Here is an 18,528-nt window from a genome sequence, read left to right as displayed (position 1 = left end):
GATATGTTTTTGGTACCCTACCCCGTGGAGAGATGGAGGACGCTCCCATCAGCCTGCGGTGTGATGAAGGGCTCTCTCATCAATCGTGTAGTGATTATGCATATTGTGCTCATCAGAGGGACAACAGTGCTCCATTCTTTAGTGTGATCCCACCTTAAGTACCCTATGGAGGGGCAAAGGACGCTGCTTTCACTCAGTGGCGTGATGAAGGGTTGCCTCCTCAGTGGTGATTTGATGGGTACCCACCCCTATAGATGAATGATGGACACTCCATTCACTCAGTGGGGCGATGAAGTATTGCTTCGTCAATGATGTCTTACCGGACGCCCTCAACCGTGTTCCCTCTTCCCAGAGTTGGTTAATTCAGGGGGGGTCACCACCGTCAGAGGGTTGAAGGAGGCCCCCCTCGTTAGTTTGTTGAAGAATAACCCTCTCAGAGATGGCTCAGAGATGCCCTATTCGGTGGTGTGCCCACGGCTGGCTCCTAGGGCAGTGGGATGAAGAATAACCCTCTCAGAGATGGCTCAGATATGCCCTACTCGGTGGTGTGCCCACGGCTGGCTCCTAGGGCAGTGGGATGAAGAATAACCCTCTCAGAGATGGCTCAGAGATGCCCTACTCGGTGGTGTGACCACGGCTGGCTCCTAGGGCAGTGGGATGAAGTTACGCCCCCCTCAGTGTGCCACTCTCTCTCAGTGGTGCAATTGGAGATGCCCTACTCAATGATGTGCCCACGGCTGGCTCCTAGGGCAGTGGGATGAAGAATAACCCTCTCAGAGATGGCTCAGATATGCCCTACTCGGTGGTGTGCCCACGGCTGGCTCCTAGGGCAGTGGGATGAAGAATAACCCTCTCAGAGATGGCTCAGAGATGCCCTACTCGGTGGTGTGCCCACGGCTGGCTCCTAGGGCAGTGGGATGAAGTTACAGCCTCCTCATTAGGAGGTCGAGCATCCCCCAGTGGTGAAGCGTGCCACTCTCCCTCTGTGGTGCAATGAGAGATGCCTTCCTCTTACCAGCGGTTCCATCCATCTGTGGTGGTATAAACGCTGCTCCCTCCCACCACGCTGCCCGCCTCGCTGTCCAACAGGCCACCTCCTCAGAAACACAATTATGAGGCCCCAAATTTGGGGGGGTGGTTTGGGAACAGATGGCCCCGCTTCAGTACCGCAACACACTGCCAGTTAATTAATGCTAGCTGTAATTAAACTTTACACAAATTAGCTGTCAGCCATGCTAAAGGGAATCATTGCTCTCAAATGCCACCTTGAATTGCTGAGTTGTGAGACTCTCTACAACGTAATTAAGGGAGGATGAAAGGGGGATGGACAGACAGACAGACACAGGCAGAGTAGGGGGCGGTGGGTGTGTAAGGGGAGGAGACTGGGGACCGATGGAGAGAGGTGAAAAAAAGGAGGAGGCGAAAAAAGGAGAGTGGGGAGAGAGAAAGGCTGACAGAAGAGAGCTGATAACAGGATGGAGAGAGGAAATGCGGGTTGGGAACAAAACAGCTGGGAAGAACAAAAGAAGGAAAACAGAGGGATCGTGTGATTCACGATACAATAGATGGCAACACAGAGGAAAAACTGCGCAACAAGAAAGAGGTTAGTGCACGGCGAAGTGTTGGTAACAGGAAATAGAAAAAAAACCAGGAAGAGGCAAGAGGGACTTGGTGATTAGCAATTCCACAAGACTTAAGCCTTCATTAAGGACCATATGTATCATGCCCAAATCCGTTCGCAAACGCCGAAAATTGCAGAATTATGGCGTTTGCGAACGCATTTTCGCAAAATGGTATGTATCACACAAATCTGCATGCAAAATAAGGAATCACAAAATTTGCGATTCATTATTTTGCAATTGCATTTAAGGAATCGCAAATTTTGCGATTGCAATGTAAGAAGCCAAAAACATTTGCTAAATGTCCTTAAGGAATCGCAAATTACCACCAACTTCTAGTTGGGGGTAAGTTGCAAATTCCTTGAAAAATGCACATTTTTGCATTTTTCAAAGTGCCATGTGACGCACATACATGCCCTTAGGGCATGTATGTGTGCCACATATGCACCCTTGCATATTTCAGGGGTGCAACAGGGTGTCCTTTGGACACCCCTGCACCCTTGAAATTATTCTCAATTTGCAATTAGTAAATTGCAAATCACAAATTGAGAATAACTTCTCATTCATTCCTATGGGCCTCCGGGCCTATAGAAATGAATGGGAAAGTATTCCTTAATTGCGATTCGCAATTTGCTAATCGCAATTAAGGAATTTTAACAAATCGGAAAAAAAAGCGATTTTATACATACATACCTATTTGCGATTCTCAAATAGCGATTTCTTAAAAATCGCTATTTGAGAATCGCAAAACTGGATGATGATACACATGGCCCCAAGTCATTTATGCTTGCAGTACAAGTGGCCCATTAATTCCAAGGAGCCATTAACAGGAGTTAACACCACCATCCGCAAGATCAATTATTAAGTGCCACATGTCAGAAACATTTCACCCAAAGATTTCACCTGGACCAAAATCTCACAACACCAGCTGCCTCCTGCACCCACTAGAATCACCTGGGCACCTGGCGGGAGGGTTAGAGAGAATTAATATTGGGCTTTATATGAAGCCAGTCGCAACGAGGGCCTTATGGTTGAATTATTTTATGTATTTGAAAGATTTGTAGAGTGCCTGGTTACTCCGAGGAGTGTCCCGCTCTAGACAGTAGCACCATGTCATTCTCAGAAACAGTTAAGGCCAGACTAGTTCTACTAACTCTGCCTAAAGAGCCAAGTCTTAAGATGTTTACGGAACCTCGCCTCTGAAGGTTTGAGTCTCAGGTTCAGTGGCATGGAGTTCCACAGCCTAGGGATCACAGTCAGAGCTGCTTTACAGGATCTAAGATGTCTGGAGGGAATATTGGCTTTAATCAGGCGAAGGAGATAGCTAGGGGCCTCTCTGATTCAGTATTCTGTGCGTAAAACAGAGTGCTTTGAAAGACACTAGGTGCTTGATGGGGAGCCAGTGTAGTTCAGCAAGACCCGGACTAATGGGGAGAGGATGAAGCCTTACGGCTGGAGCAGCCGACCTCGAAGCTGGGGAACCGGGTTTGAGTCTCGGCAACGACGCTCAACATCCTGTGATTCTGGGCAAATCACTTAATCTCCCTGTGCCTAACAAAATAAAAATGTATGTGTTCATCTGTAGCGAAACTGGTGCTCATGTAAAGCGCTCTGATACCCGATTGCTCGGATCTAGATCACGCTACATAAAACTCTTAAAAACAAAACAAAATAATAACAAGCCATTTCGGAATACCGAATAGCACCTGGGCTGCAGTATTTTGTACTCCTTGCAGCATTCCCAGCCTGCCTTTGGAGACCCCCAGATAGAGCACATTACAATAGTCAAGTCAGGACATCAAAAGAGCTTGTATTACTGTCTTTTTAGCCGAGTCCGGTATAAGCCCTAGAATCTTCCTCAACAGCCTCAATACTCCAAAGCAAGTGCCCACCGTGGCCTTGATCCGGGTCTCAAATGATGACTGCGCATCAAAAATGATGCCTAGATTTTTCACTTTGGGTTTAGGGATCGAAGTGAGGCCCAGTTCACAAGGCCACCATGCGGAGGACCAGATTGAATGATCTTTCCCGAACACCATGACCACTGCCTTGTCTGCATTTAATTCCAGACAGCTGGCATGCATCCATGCCGCGAGGTCGCCCAGACAAGATTTAAAGTTTGCTGCGGCGCTGCCTTCATCTTGTGCCAGTGTGATGATTAGCTGAGTGCGGTCAGCATACAACACCATTCTGATGCCATGGCGCTCAATTGCGTCTGCCAGAAGGCGGAGGTACAGGTTGAAAAGAGTAGGACTCAATGCTGAACCCTGTGGCACTCCCTGCTGAAGGGGGATTGGTGTATGGCTTCCGGAGCACCTAAAAAGAACCCTGTGGAGGAAATCTGCAAGCCAATAAAAAGCTCTTCCCCATGCCCTGTGCCCACAACCGTTCCAGCAGTAAAGCATGCAAGACTGTGTCAAACGCTGCACTTAGGTCGAGCATGGCAAGTGCAGAAGTTTTCTCTTCATCTGCCACTCTTCGTAGCGTCTCAGAGGCTAGAAGCAGGGCAGATTCAGTCCAATACTGTGGCCTAAATCCTGATTGTGTCTCATGAAGGAGACTGTTCTCACCAATGAACTTTTTAGTTGAAAGTTAACATGCTTTTCAGCCAGTTTCACCAAGAAAGGAAGCAGGCGAATGTGAACGGAAATGCTCCGGTTTTGAAGGGTCCAGAGATGTTTTTTAAGGAGAGAAATCACCAGAGCATGCTTCCACTCAGCTGGGATTTGACTGGCTTCAAAAGACAGCTTGAGCACAGTAAATAGTATAGAAGCAAGGGCACTAAGCCCACGCTCCAGAATAGCCGGGGGCGCAGGGTCTAATGGAGGGCCAGATTCGATTTTGGCAGCTAGAGAGCCGAAGTTTCCACAGAGATGCTCTTAATCATAAAGGAAACTTCTGGAGAAGGATAAGAAGTCATTTTTGGTGGAGAGATGCTGTAATTCTTAGTAGTTTCTGGAATAGAAGCATAGAGGGATGAGACTTTATCAGAAAAAAATAGGCTATCTGATTGCAGCTACTAATATTTTGCGCTCTTACAGCTGATACTGCGTTCAAGGATGTGAGAGACTTAACTAATAATCTCGCGAGGAGCGTTTTTAGCCTCGTCTATCTTTTGTGTCAAGAATTGTGTTCGAGCAAGCCTAATCTGCTTATGATATTCCTTTAGCACGAGCAGGTAGATATCTTTGTCTAGCATGCAATAGCTTTCATGCCACTTGCGTTCCAGGTGCTAGCATGACTATTGTTTTTAATCCGCAGAATGTCTTCCGTAAACGACACCGCAGAAGGTCTGGAACGAGAAATGTTCTTCAATTTCCAAGGGGCTATGTCATCTAGAGCCTCCTCAATTCAGGGCGAAACCCGCTGATTGGCAACCTGAGGAAAGTTGTCTAGACATGGAGGGTAGCTGTTCAAGGCAAACGTAAAGGCATCCTGACTGACCCTGGTCCAAATCCAAGTTTTAATAGAATGAACAGGTAATGGTTTCGGCAGGGGATGGGTGTCAAGAATCTGAAAAGGGATAAGAGGTGCAGAGAGAGGCGCTCCCACTTAGCCAGACAAGCCGGGGTCACAGTGGAAAAAGCCCTGCGTCAGCATTCATTTCTACAGCCCAGGACCACCAGGTGAGGCACAGTTCTACCCAGCCAGACAAGAAAAGAGAAAAATGCCCCTGACACATAGGGTGAAAACTCCCTGAGTGTCACAGCTGTTTGTTGGTTCTGTAGAGAGAAACCCCTGCGGTCAGCGGTTCTCTGCACAGAACAAACAATAAGGGCAAGTGGCCTGGCCAGCATGCTTTTTTGGCAAAAGTGCTTCCACTACTTTGGATGGAGCACTGTTGGCAAAAACAGTCCATCACACCGGTGGAGCAGACAAAACAGGGTGGGCGGTTCCCTGGGCAGGTGGACCTCAAGCCAGCTGATAAATAACTCTTTAGGGCTCTATAACATTCCTAAGAAATAAATAGATGGCCTTTGGCAAATGGTCCTCTGAGGCCAGGTAACACCAAGTGCTAAGAAGTGGAGAGGAAACCGCACAGAAAGTGCTAGAAATAAAGGGGCGGGGGTTCCCTTTACAATCAATTCTCACTGAGAAGCTTTCCTTTCACCAAGCTGCACCTTGTGTAAGCCTACAGAGTGTCACAATTTGTAAGTGGTTGCTTTATTTACAAAAACCTTAAGAGTGAACCAGAGAGGGGCATCGAAGACACAGTTTACCTGTAGAGGACAGGGTGACTCTTGTTTTGAATAAACAGACAAAAAAGAGTCTGTGGTGTCGATAAAGTAGTTGAGAAAATGTCAGAAAGCACTAACCTGAATTCCGGCTCCAACACGTCTCTGTATCCATGGCCAAACAATGCCCGACACAAATATGAATATCAGCAGAAGGCCCAGGAAGAACGAAAGAAACAGACAGCGATGAGATCCGCCTGGCCCATCACTCATGCGGCCTCCTGACGTCATCTAAACAGAAGATTTAGATCATTAATATCATTTCTCTCTGTGTCTTCATCGAACTCTGGCTAAAACAATCGATCTACCTCCAGGATATCTATACAGATCAAAATGCCAATAATTTTGACGGAGCACTGGCATTCCTGGAATTGAAACATAATACTACTTTAATTGATATAACTTGAATTCTCAAAACCCTCATTCTCTCCTCAAACACACACAAGTACACATTCTCTGGTTCTTCTGATACGTACATATATATGTGTATGTATATATATATATATATATATATATATATATATATATATATATATATATATATATATATATATATATATATATATATATATATATATATATATTTGCATGCAAAGTGATCCTTCAAACCCTGTTTGCGCTCCACTACTGGTGCTCAGCATAGGGGCCGGATCATGGCCTGAAGCAACAATTTTTACTCCAATGATACGGCACACAGGCTTGGGTGATTTTCAGCTCGGTTTATTCAACACAACTCAAAAAAAAAAAAATATATATATATATAGAGAGAGAGAGAGAGAGAGAGAGAGGGAGGGAGAGGGAGAGGGAGAGGGAGAGAGAGAGAGAGATTCACTGAAAAAAGCAAAGGTCAAAGTAATGTTATAGTTAGGTGACAATTTCAGTGACAAAGTAACTCAAAAGCCACTGAAATTCACTTGCAGCCAAACCCTTGCAGTCAAGCAACCCCACACAGCGCCCAGCCTTCAGCCATGTGCAGTGTTGATTTGTCAGCAGGACCTGGCCTGTGGCAAGGCCCTGTATCCAACACCCCGTGGGCACTGTCATGCATTGTCCACCTCTAACAGGCCGGCAACTCCCTGCGGAGAGGAGGGGTCGCACAGCCCACCTACCCAAGCCACTATTGGCCCTCAGAAACCCATGCTCCAGAGGCTTTAGTTATAAAAAAAGGGAGGGGGTGAGCATGGTTGGGTATTGAAATGAGGCAGGAACTAACATTGAACAAAAACTAAAAACACTGAAAAGCATCAGTTATAGTTTAATCAACTAACTGTAACCTGCAAGCCCTTTATGCCCTGCTTACAGCACTGTATATTATATCACTCATGACTTATGTACCCAACCCTCCATGTGAGCTCATTCCCCACACCTCATTGCCTTTTATTCTTTAAATTCTCTTTTTGGGGACAGCGGAACTAATTAGTAATTTGTGCAATATTGTTGTCTTGATATACATAAACAGTACTTTATCTATTCACATTTATTTTTTAAATAAGATTTAGTTTATTGGAGTACTTTTCTTTATTAAGCTTTAACTTCACACCATGCTTCCAAGTGAAAAAAATACAATTTACAAGTGTTTCCCAAATGTCTGGTAACCAAGTCCTGACTGCAGCAACAAAGTACCACAATTGCCTGGCAAGGACAGTCTGGACCCTGCTGAAACGTATACTTGGTAACTTCAAGATGGCCGCCCACATTGCCAAACACCATGAGAGTTCTGTGAGCTCATGGGAAATGTAGTTTCTGATTTGCTGACTAGGCTGTTACGTGTAGTGCAATCCCTGGAGATGCAAAGCCATTCGCCAAGTGATGTCAACGTTCTGAGTGCGTTGCCAGCTTTTCCTTCCCCAGAATGTTTACAGCACTAGTTGGTTCAGAGTATTAAGCTCGGCCGCGAGTGCAGGAGGATGAATCTGGCCCATAGCTCATGACAGTATGTCACAGAACTAAGACAAAATGAGGAGATGGTAAAAACAGAGAGGAGAGGAGATGGCACAGGAGTGCACTCCCAGAATTAATGTTCCCTTGTGGGTGGAACTTGGAATGAAGGAGAGGGTGAGAGAGAAAGGCTAGGTGGAAGGAGAACAGATTGCAAAGGTGACCCTGAAATGGTCAAGACAGGAAGTAGAGGTAATCAAGAAACAAAGTAGAAACAAAAGAATAACAGAGTTTAGTGGAAGAGTGGGACTCAGGAAAAGGAAGAGGGCAAGCGAGGACAAGAAACACAAACAGAGAGCAGCTCTAAATATAGAGCATCAGCAGCTGTGACAGGGAGGTGAGTGGGCCTAGATTATCCAGGTTTCACAGGGGAGAGGAGCTTGAAGGCTCAGAGCCTCCTGTGGCAGCTGTGAAGCTGCCAAGGGCAGTCGAGTCTTCACACAGACCCCAGCCAAGTCGGAGGTGCAGCCTCTTAGAGTTGAGTCTCAAGTAGTTTATGATTGTTGGACACAGTGAGCACTCTAGCAGGGCTGTCATGTAAGGTCTGTAATGCCACCCATGGTGGCGACACCCTTCCCGGTACCAATGTAATGCAAACGGTAACCTTGCTTTGGGAAAGGAACGGCTGTAGGGTACATCTGATCTGTTACACATCAATCCATCCTTGAAAAGCCAAACTACACACTCCTTATACACAGACCGGAAGACTTGGGTCCATGATGGTGGCGTAGGAATGACACTACAGCAGCACAAATAAGAGCGTACAAGGCAATATTAATGACAGATTCTGCAAATTACATATGCAACCCAATCTCTTTCTTTTTGGAGTGAAGAGGGGCAACAGGAGTTTATTTTCTCTACCAAAAACATTATGAGGAGGTGCGAAACCACCAAATTGTTTACGGAAAATTCCATTAACATTTTGTGAAATTGTGCCTTTTTGAATGAATGTGGTTTGCCAGTATCTCATGTAACTTTTTTACACTAGTGTGCATTCCTATAACAATAAGTCTTGAGAGATACCAGCAGGAGACTGGTTCAAGGGGAAAATATCTCGCAACAAGACATTCATTGTACAAATCCGCCTCCTACGCTATGCGTATTGAGTAATGTGAAACAACAGTGAGAAATTATGCAAAGTTACAAAAAGTTCACCCTGTCCTAGAACCATAGAAGTCACAACTTTCATGACCGCTGACATAGTGTAATGTGACTCTTAGAGTATATCCATTCGTATCCCTTCCCTATGTATATAGAGATAACTCTAATCACTAGTATATGCAGTAGACCTTTATACTATCTACCATTCCTATGTGACTCTTAGAGTATATCCACTTGTATCTCCTCCTTGTGTGACTTTACATCTTGTACATTTGCAATTTTTTTCGTGTGTATCCTTTTTGTAACGCAAGTAATCTTAAGTCCTTATGTTTTTCAACTGGTGCTTATGTAAAGCGCTCTGACACCTTTGGGTAAAGTTCGCGCTATAGAAAATCGCATTAATAAATAGTCCTTTATGCTCTCTGGGGCCCTCTTCAGGTGATCGGTCTCAACATCCATCCATTCACCATTTAGTCAATCTGCAATATCAAAGTCAACTTTTACTAGGGCTTTGGTTTGGAACAACAGCTGAACACAGTCATGTCCTTGCAAACTATTGTGGGAGTCATACATTACCAGTATGACATGGAAATCCTATTTAAAGAATACACAAGACAAACTGTAATGTGCAAATAGTTCTGACACATCATTACACAGAACACTCTTGTCCAGGACTCACCATGTCTAATATGGTGAACACCAGTCACAAGCCAAAGGAGTTCTTGCAATCCCTTCTGCAAATGGGAGGAGCTGGAGAACTTGAGTAGGAGCCCATGTGATGGTGGAGGATGTCTTGCCAGCAGAACACACGTAGGTAATGCTGGTACTAATTGAGAAAGTAACCGAGTATACAAAGAATCTAGCACAGTCAATGGCAATAGGACTGCACAAACGCTGCGGTAACTCAAACAAAGGGGAGAAGCTGGGACGGAATGGAAAAGACAACAAAGATAGGGTTTGGTAAAATGATGGGTGAAGTATTGATTGAGGAACCATACAACTAAGCAGTACGGGTGTGGCAAATTCATGTAATTTGCTTTTGTGTAGTTATGCAAAATTATGCAAAACCAAAAGGCATAATTTCACTCTATATTTTAGTGGGAAATTAATACTTCCGTCAATTTTTGGCAGAAGGACGCATTTAAACAAAAGGATTGTGAACAACAGCCCCTCATATTCTTTTGTTCCTGTGCAATTGCTGTAAATGTTAACTGTAAATTGCACTTCACAGTACATTTTTACAGGGATTGGCACTTAATTCCCGAAATGGCATAATGCCGCAATTTTGTGAATTTCGCGAACACGTGTAATGCAAAGTTACGCCGGCATAATTTCAATTTTGCTCAGGCCTACTAAGCAGTTGCAAGACAACTGGAAACTTCCCTGTGGTTTATTAAGTTCCTCCGGAAATACTGGCCTTTCCTTTGAGCCTTGCTCTGATTTGACCTATGGCGAATGTGATCCAGAAGCTTCGCCTAATACCTTGGTCGCCACTGTCATATCTCCCACAGTCCCCACTCCCTTCTTTTCTTATGCTGATTCTCTTGACCGCCTTGTGAAACCCAGGACATCAAGGTGTCATTCCCTGTTTTAATTCAGTAGGAACCATGGTTGTCTCAAAAGTTGACTCTGAACTTATTTTCGAAAAAAGAGCAGGCCACGTACATGTAGAGTTATAGTGAACAAGGGTCCTTAGCTTATTTCTGAATAAAGAACACAATACTGTATAGAAACACAATGGAAACCTATACGTTATAAACTTTCCAAACCCAGCCGGGAGAGGAGTTTATTTCAACAAGAAGTAATGTCCAATCCAACAATACAAACGTAATCACAAGACACAAGCCTGTGCCGTACATAAAAGAAGGAAAAGAAAAAATAGAATAAGGGTGAAAGCGGTGTCTATCAGGCATAGAGAGAGAGCAAAGACAGGGCACTGTTGATAGGTAAAAAATCAATAACAGTGTCGCCTGGAGTGGAATATAAACAATCTTATTGGTCAATATTGTAAATATGCGCCCACTCATGGGTGTCGACGTTTCGATCCCTATTGCTCAATTAGATACATGGGATCATCATCAGGACATTTGTAATGAACAAGACATGCCTGATTGTACGGAAGCCTGTTTAGGAGAAACGAAGAAAAAAGAGATATTTCAAACACTTAAGAGTTGTTTGCAGATGTATGCCAGCTATGTATCGAATTCGCAGTGTGTGCCCAAGTGCACGGTGTTTGTGACTTAATCAGGCACAAGATAACAGCATTTCCATACTCCTCGGAATCGCAGTGACATGCGTGAAGGGCTGCGAAGATCAGTTGTGAAGTGATGGTGATCAAAACAGTTTGTAGTCTACTAGGTACAGGTATTACTAACGTGGAGTGTCGATAACAGGTTCAAGGGTTACGTGACTATGGCAGGTGGTAAATGGCCTATGGATTGTGGGACACATTAAGCGTAACGTGGGAAGTGTGCTCCCCCTCAAGGGTTCCTTGTATAAAGGGAATAGATAATGTCACTACATCCAAGAGTCAACAAAAACAAGATACACTAATTTCCAAATAATGGTACTAAGCATGACCACGTGCCACGTAGTGATTTGTCGTGGAATTCGCTTTGGGGGTCCAGATCAATTTTAAAATTGGAACTTATTAATTCAAAGTTTTTCGTTTCCAGCCGCATATGATGACGCTGAAACCAGAAACCGGGATTCAATATCAGGCTGCAGGGGTGCTAAAGATAGTGCGGTAATGTACAGAAGGGTCTTCCTTACCTTGACTAGCTCAAAACGGGAGACCGATAAGGAGTTAAATAGTATCCGTGTAGGCAGCTGTGGCCATACACGTGTGGTGCCAGCAATGTGGCTTTCCGACGCTGTAAATGCAAGGGGTATAAATCAATACAAGCGTACGGGCGGGCCACAAACGGACATAGAGAAGGCTCCGCGGCTACTTACTTAGTCCAGATGAGGACTCGTCTTTCCCGTGGCTTCCCGGTCAATGCCGAATGCAAGTCAGTGGACTGGGAGTGCGCGCAGAGTTTGTAAACAGCCGCGCTGGTCACATGACTTTCATAACGAGTGCCATAGTTGAGAGGCGAGGTGTCTACCAAGGCGGCCATCTTAGAGTGGATAGCTACGCGGGCCAGTAGTGCCTGTGAGCGGGAGTGCAGGGGCAAAAAGCTGTGATGGTGCCGATGTGACATCAGAAACGGTGAAAAATATTTAATAAAGACAAAATAAATTAACCAGTTAGCATTTCACTTCCAGAAGGTAACATTTCTTGTCTTCCAGACAGGCCATCATTCCAACATGGAGTATTCATAGGGCACCATTACCCATACAGAAAGGTCATTCCATTGTTGTTCCACCTTATAGATTCATTAGTCATTTGTCCAATCAAAGCAACGTGGTCCAGTCCTCACTTCGATTCAGTCCTGTCTGAATGGTATTGAATTGAATGATGGATTTCAATTCCTCACGATTTAGTAACTGCTGTAGGTTGCCACCCCTTTGTGGTAGTTTGATGGATTTCAGGACGGTCCATTGGAGGTCGTCCGCTGTGTGCTTCATATTGGCATAGTGTTCAACCAAGGGGGCATTAGGAGTGCTACACCTAATGCGGCTTCGATGTTGACTTATTCTGGTCCTTACTTTTTGAGTAGTTTGGCCCACGTACATCAGCGGGCAAGGACAGACAATTGCATAAATCACATTGTGACTATTACAGTTTGTGAAGTCTCTTAATTCAATTGTGATGTTATTGTGACTAAACGTGCGCCCCTCAAGTGTCAAATCACAAACAATACAGTGTCCGCATTTTACATGGCCCCTCAACGGGGGCAATCCCCAGTTTGACTCAATCGTACCTGTGGGGGGTGGTGAAGGTAGGGCAGCTCGAACCAAATGGTCTTTTATATTTCTACTTTTCTTGAATGCAAACAGAGGTTTATCAAATGTTAGCTGGCCTGAGTTTAGGGTTGGCCAATAACGTAGAATTGTTTTACGGATTTTGTCAGAGACTGGGGAGAAAGTCGTGACACAAGCAATCCTCCCTGTGCTAGGCTTAGTCTTGGGTTGGAGGAGAACCTCTCTCGGACAATACCATGCACGTTTAGAGGCATTCCGCACTATCCTGTTGGGATAACCTCTTGATTTTAGTTTTGAACACAGGACCCCTGCCTCTTTGAAGTAATCAGCTTTAGCGGAGCAGTTCCTTCTAATCCGAAGGAACTGCGAATAGGGAAGTGAGTCTTTCAGGGCTTTCGGGTGATTACTGTTGTACCTGAGTAATGTATTTCGCTCGGTCGGTTTCCTATAGAGGCGAGTGAGTAACTCCCCTGTCTCATGATAAATCATGAGATCCAAGAATGGTATCTCTGTATTGTGACTTGAGAGAGTGAACTGCAGATTGTCGCAATTGTTGTTCAGCCAGTGTAAAAACGAATTTAAACCTTCTCTCTCCGAATTCCAAATTAAAAAAATGTCATCTATGTACCGGCGCCAAATCCCAATGCTGGTACGAAACGGATTTGTGTCCGTTAGGATTGTGCCAGTCTCAAGTGCATCCATGTACATAATGGCTAGATGGGGGGCAAAAATCGCTCCCATCGAGCATCCCTTTATCTGTTGGTAGAAGGTCCCGTCAAAAATAAAGAAGTTTCTTGTAAGACAGAGTTCTAGCAATTGTAAAACGAACAATGTCGGTACCCTGTGTGGTCTAGGTCTGGAATCAAGTATTTTTTCAATGACCCGTAGAGCCGCTCCCTGGGGAATATTGGTGTAGAGCGACTCTACGTCCAATGTGCATAGTGTTTGAATATTCGGGTCAAAGGGCTGGTGTTCAACAAGATTAATCATTTCCATGCTATCACGGACATAACAGCACGTCGAAGGCACGAAGTCCTTGATGAAAAAGTCCACATAGGACCCTAATGGTTCCAAGATGGAGCCGCAGGCCGACACTATTGGACGGCCCGGTGGGTTCTCACTGTCTTTATGCACCTTGGGGAGGGTGTAGATGACTGGAAGGCGAGGACACTTAACATTAAGGAAATTAAATTCCTTCTTGCTAAGAAAACCCTCATCCCTGGCAACCGTGGTGATCTGTTTTATCAGGCCTTGGAGTTCAACTGTAGGGTTACGGCCAAGTCTTAAGCACAATCCTAACGGACACAAATCCGTTTCGTACCAGCATTGGGATTTGGCGCCGGTACATAGATGACATTTTTTTAATTTGGAATTCGGAGAGAGAAGGTTTAAATTCGTTTTTACACTGGCTGAACAACAATTGCGACAATCTGCAGTTCACTCTCTCAAGTCACAATACAGAGATACCATTCTTGGATCTCATGATTTATCATGAGACAGGGGAGTTACTCACTCGCCTCTATAGGAAACCGACCGAGCGAAATACATTACTCAGGTACAACAGTAATCACCCGAAAGCCCTGAAAGACTCACTTCCCTATTCGCAGTTCCTTCGGATTAGAAGGAACTGCTCCGCTAAAGCTGATTACTTCAAAGAGGCAGGGGTCCTGTGTTCAAAACTAAAATCAAGAGGTTATCCCAACAGGATAGTGCGGAATGCCTCTAAACGTGCATGGTATTGTCCGAGAGAGGTTCTCCTCCAACCCAAGACTAAGCCTAGCACAGGGAGGATTGCTTGTGTCACGACTTTCTCCCCAGTCTCTGACAAAATCCGTAAAACAATTCTACGTTATTGGCCAACCCTAAACTCAGGCCAGCTAACATTTGATAAACCTCTGTTTGCATTCAAGAAAAGTAGAAATATAAAAGACCATTTGGTTCGAGCTGCCCTACCTTCACCACCCCCCACAGGTACGATTGAGTCAAACTGGGGATTGCCCCCGTTGAGGGGCCATGTAAAATGTGGACACTGTATTGTTTGTGATTTGACACTTGAGGGGCGCACGTTTAGTCACAATAACATCACAATTGAATTAAGAGACTTCACAAACTGTAATAGTCACAATGTGATTTATGCAATTGTCTGTCCTTGCCCGCTGATGTACGTGGGCCAAACTACTCAAAAAGTAAGGACCAGAATAAGTCAACATCGAAGCCGCATTAGGTGTAGCACTCCTAATGCCCCCTTGGTTGAACACTATGCCAATATGAAGCACACAGCGGACGACCTCCAATGGACCGTCCTGAAATCCATCAAACTACCACAAAGGGGTGGCAACCTACAGCAGTTACTAAATCGTGAGGAATTGAAATCCATCATTCAATTCAATACCATTCAGACAGGACTGAATCGAAGTGAGGACTGGACCACGTTGCTTTGATTGGACAAATGACTAATGAATCTATAAGGTGGAACAACAATGGAATGACCTTTCTGTATGGGTAATGGTGCCCTATGAATACTCCATGTTGGAATGATGGCCTGTCTGGAAGACAAGAAATGTTACCTTCTGGAAGTGAAATGCTAACTGGTTAATTTATTTTGTCTTTATTAAATATTTTTCACCGTTTCTGATGTCACATCGGCACCATCACAGCTTTTTGCCCCTGCACTCCCGCTCACAGGCACTACTGGCCCGCGTAGCTATCCACTCTAAGATGGCCGCCTTGGTAGACACCTCGCCTCTCAACTATGGCACTCGTTATGAAAGTCATGTGACCAGCGCGGCTGTTTACAAACTCTGCGCGCACTCCCAGTCCACTGACTTGCATTCGGCATTGACCGGGAAGCCACGGGAAAGACGAGTCCTCATCTGGACTAAGTAAGTAGCCGCGGAGCCTTCTCTATGTCCGTTTGTGGCCCGCCCGTACGCTTGTATTGATTTATACCCCTTGCATTTACAGCGTCGGAAAGCCACATTGCTGGCACCACACGTGTATGGCCACAGCTGCCTACACGGATACTATTTAACTCCTTATCGGTCTCCCGTTTTGAGCTAGTCAAGGTAAGGAAGACCCTTCTGTACATTACCGCACTATCTTTAGCACCCCTGCAGCCTGATATTGAATCCCGGTTTCTGGTTTCAGCGTCATCATATGCGGCTGGAAACGAAAAACTTTGAATTAATAAGTTCCAATTTTAAAATTGATCTGGACCCCCAAAGCGAATTCCACGACAAATCACTACGTGGCACGTGGTCATGCTTAGTACCATTATTTGGAAATTAGTGTATCTTGTTTTTGTTGACTCTTGGATGTAGTGACATTATCTATTCCCTTTATACAAGGAACCCTTGAGGGGGAGCACACTTCCCACGTTACGCTTAATGTGTCCCACAATCCATAGGCCATTTACCACCTGCCATAGTCACGTAACCCTTGAACCTGTTATCGACACTCCACGTTAGTAATACCTGTACCTAGTAGACTACAAACTGTTTTGATCACCATCACTTCACAACTGATCTTCGCAGCCCTTCACGCATGTCACTGCGATTCCGAGGAGTATGGAAATGCTGTTATCTTGTGCCTGATTAAGTCACAAACACCGTGCACTTGGGCACACACTGCGAATTCGATACATAGCTGGCATACATCTGCAAACAACTCTTAAGTGTTTGAAATATCTCTTTTTTCTTCGTTTCTCCTAAACAGGCTTCCGTACAATCAGGCATGTCTTGTTCATTACAAATGTCCTGATGATGATCCCATGTATCTAATTGAGCAATAGGGATCGAAACGTCGACACCCATGAGTGGGCGCATATTTACAATATTGACCAATAAGATTGTTTATATTCCACTCCAGGCGACACTGTTATTGATTTTTTACCTATCAACAGTGCCCTGTCTTTGCTCTCTCTCTATGCCTGATAGACACCGCTTTCACCCTTATTCTATTTTTTCTTTTCCTTCTTTTATGTACGGCACAGGCTTGTGTCTTGTGATTACGTTTGTATTGTTGGATTGGACATTACTTCTTGTTGAAATAAACTCCTCTCCCGGCTGGGTTTGGAAAGTTTATAACGTATAGGTTTCCATTGTGTTTCTATACAGTATTGTGTTCTTTATTCAGAAATAAGCTAAGGACCCTTGTTCACTATAACGTTGTTATACCCATGGTACTTAGCTATCTGTTGGGTCCCCCTTGTGTCTTAAAAAAACGTACATGTAGAGTGTCATGCTCGGAGCATTTTTGCAACCATACAATGACAACGTTGAGCCTTGTGTCTGCGTGGCTGAATCCTACTTGAACCTTCTACACTGAGAGTAGCAGAGCACACGCTCTTTGTAACATTCTTGTGCCCAGCTCTGAATGTGCCGCCTTTGCCACACTTGTGTCTCTGAGCACGTCCTCTGGTCGCCGGCTCAAGACCAACAGCCCGGTTTACAACCAACTAACTCCACAGCCAGGATGTTATTGACTGTTAATAGTTTGACACTGTCACAGCCAGCTCACAGCAGCCCCTAAAGCCTCAGTGATGTCCACATTTTATACCGGATGTGATGTTCCGGAGTCTGCACTTCACAGGGCTTTGCTTGACATATTTTATAACGAGTCGCCCGGCAGGAAGGTGCTTAGCTCAGGTTTCAGATCCGAGGCATTTTTCATTTTCTATCTCCATTCGAGCTCGAAAGAAGCCCTCTCAGGCAGATGCTGAGATGGAACAATATGTCGAGACTGAATGATCACAGCAAAATGTATATTTTATCTCTGCTGCACACAGCACGGCGGAAGGGCTCTCCCCCATCTCCCTCAGATATGGGATTTCAATGTTTAACAAACTCATCTTCCAGGTAACACATCTCAGGGGGGTAAAGAACAAATAGTTACCCAAAATAATTGGTTCATTGTGTATAATTATAGTGTCTACCCCATCAATTTACATTACACCACTGGTACTACGCTCTTCTTCCTGAGATATAGTGTCAACGAGAGTATAGACTGGGTCATGGATTAATGCAGAGTACCTAAGAGTAAACTACCAATGTAGTAAATCCAAGAGCAATGGATTCATCTTCCTCGGTGTAGTGGCCACAACTCACACAGGTCAGTTATCCAATCCACAGATGCAGTGGGGAAACAGCCTTTACACCGCAACTGTTACAACGCATGCTATTACCCCACATGCCGTTGCAAAGCAAAAGGTGTGTAGCAGTGGGTCGAAGGTGTTGGATTTAACTCCAACACCTTCCCTACTGTTGCACACCTTGGAGTTGGAATAGAAAATTAAACTATTCCAACTTCCAGCGCTCTCCCGTCCCGTGCTGTTGGCGGCTGTTTAGGCGATCAACAGGCTGACCGTATCTGTACCGAATAAAGGGCTTATAGCTCAGTGTGAGAGTAAGAGTGCTTCTTACTGAACGGGCAGACTTAGAGCATAAACTATATATATATATAGTCTTTAGGAAAACTGGACTCATCGGCTGAGTTCATGTACACAGTATTCTGATTTTCACCCAGGCACATTGCAGAAACACTGAAAGGGTAAATCAGTTATGATATAGATAACGGGAGAAAATGTGGAACCAGATAAGCAGATAATGAAGAAGGACAAAAATGAAAAACTCAAAGTAAGCCAGAGACAAATGAGGGGGCAGGGAGAGAAAGAGATGAGCCATGATTGGGGAGGGCTGAAGAGCTGTGGTGCCCCAATCAGACCTTAGTGTGAGGGTAATTCCATAGCAACACCTCACCTGTGCAAAGAC

At 44.8% G+C, this 18,528-nt stretch overlaps 1 long non-coding RNA gene across 1 annotated transcript in view; it reads right to left on the bottom strand.

Annotated features, from left to right (window-relative positions):
• The window catches only part of LOC144798898 (uncharacterized), a 334,875-nt gene that overhangs the window by 250,563 nt on the left and 65,784 nt on the right, over nt 1-18,528 (bottom strand). The window contains exon 2 of the long non-coding RNA XR_013603692.1: nt 5,936-6,085. This is a non-coding gene — a long non-coding RNA (uncharacterized LOC144798898). The remainder of the gene's footprint in view (nt 1-5,935; nt 6,086-18,528) is intronic.

The sequence above is a fragment of the Lissotriton helveticus genome, chromosome 12 (assembly GCF_964261635.1).
Source record: "Lissotriton helveticus chromosome 12, aLisHel1.1, whole genome shotgun sequence".
Lineage (NCBI taxonomy): Eukaryota > Metazoa > Chordata > Amphibia > Caudata > Salamandridae > Lissotriton > Lissotriton helveticus.
The sequence above is the reverse complement of the archived record's forward strand: the minus strand, read 5'-3'. Positions and strand labels throughout refer to the sequence as shown.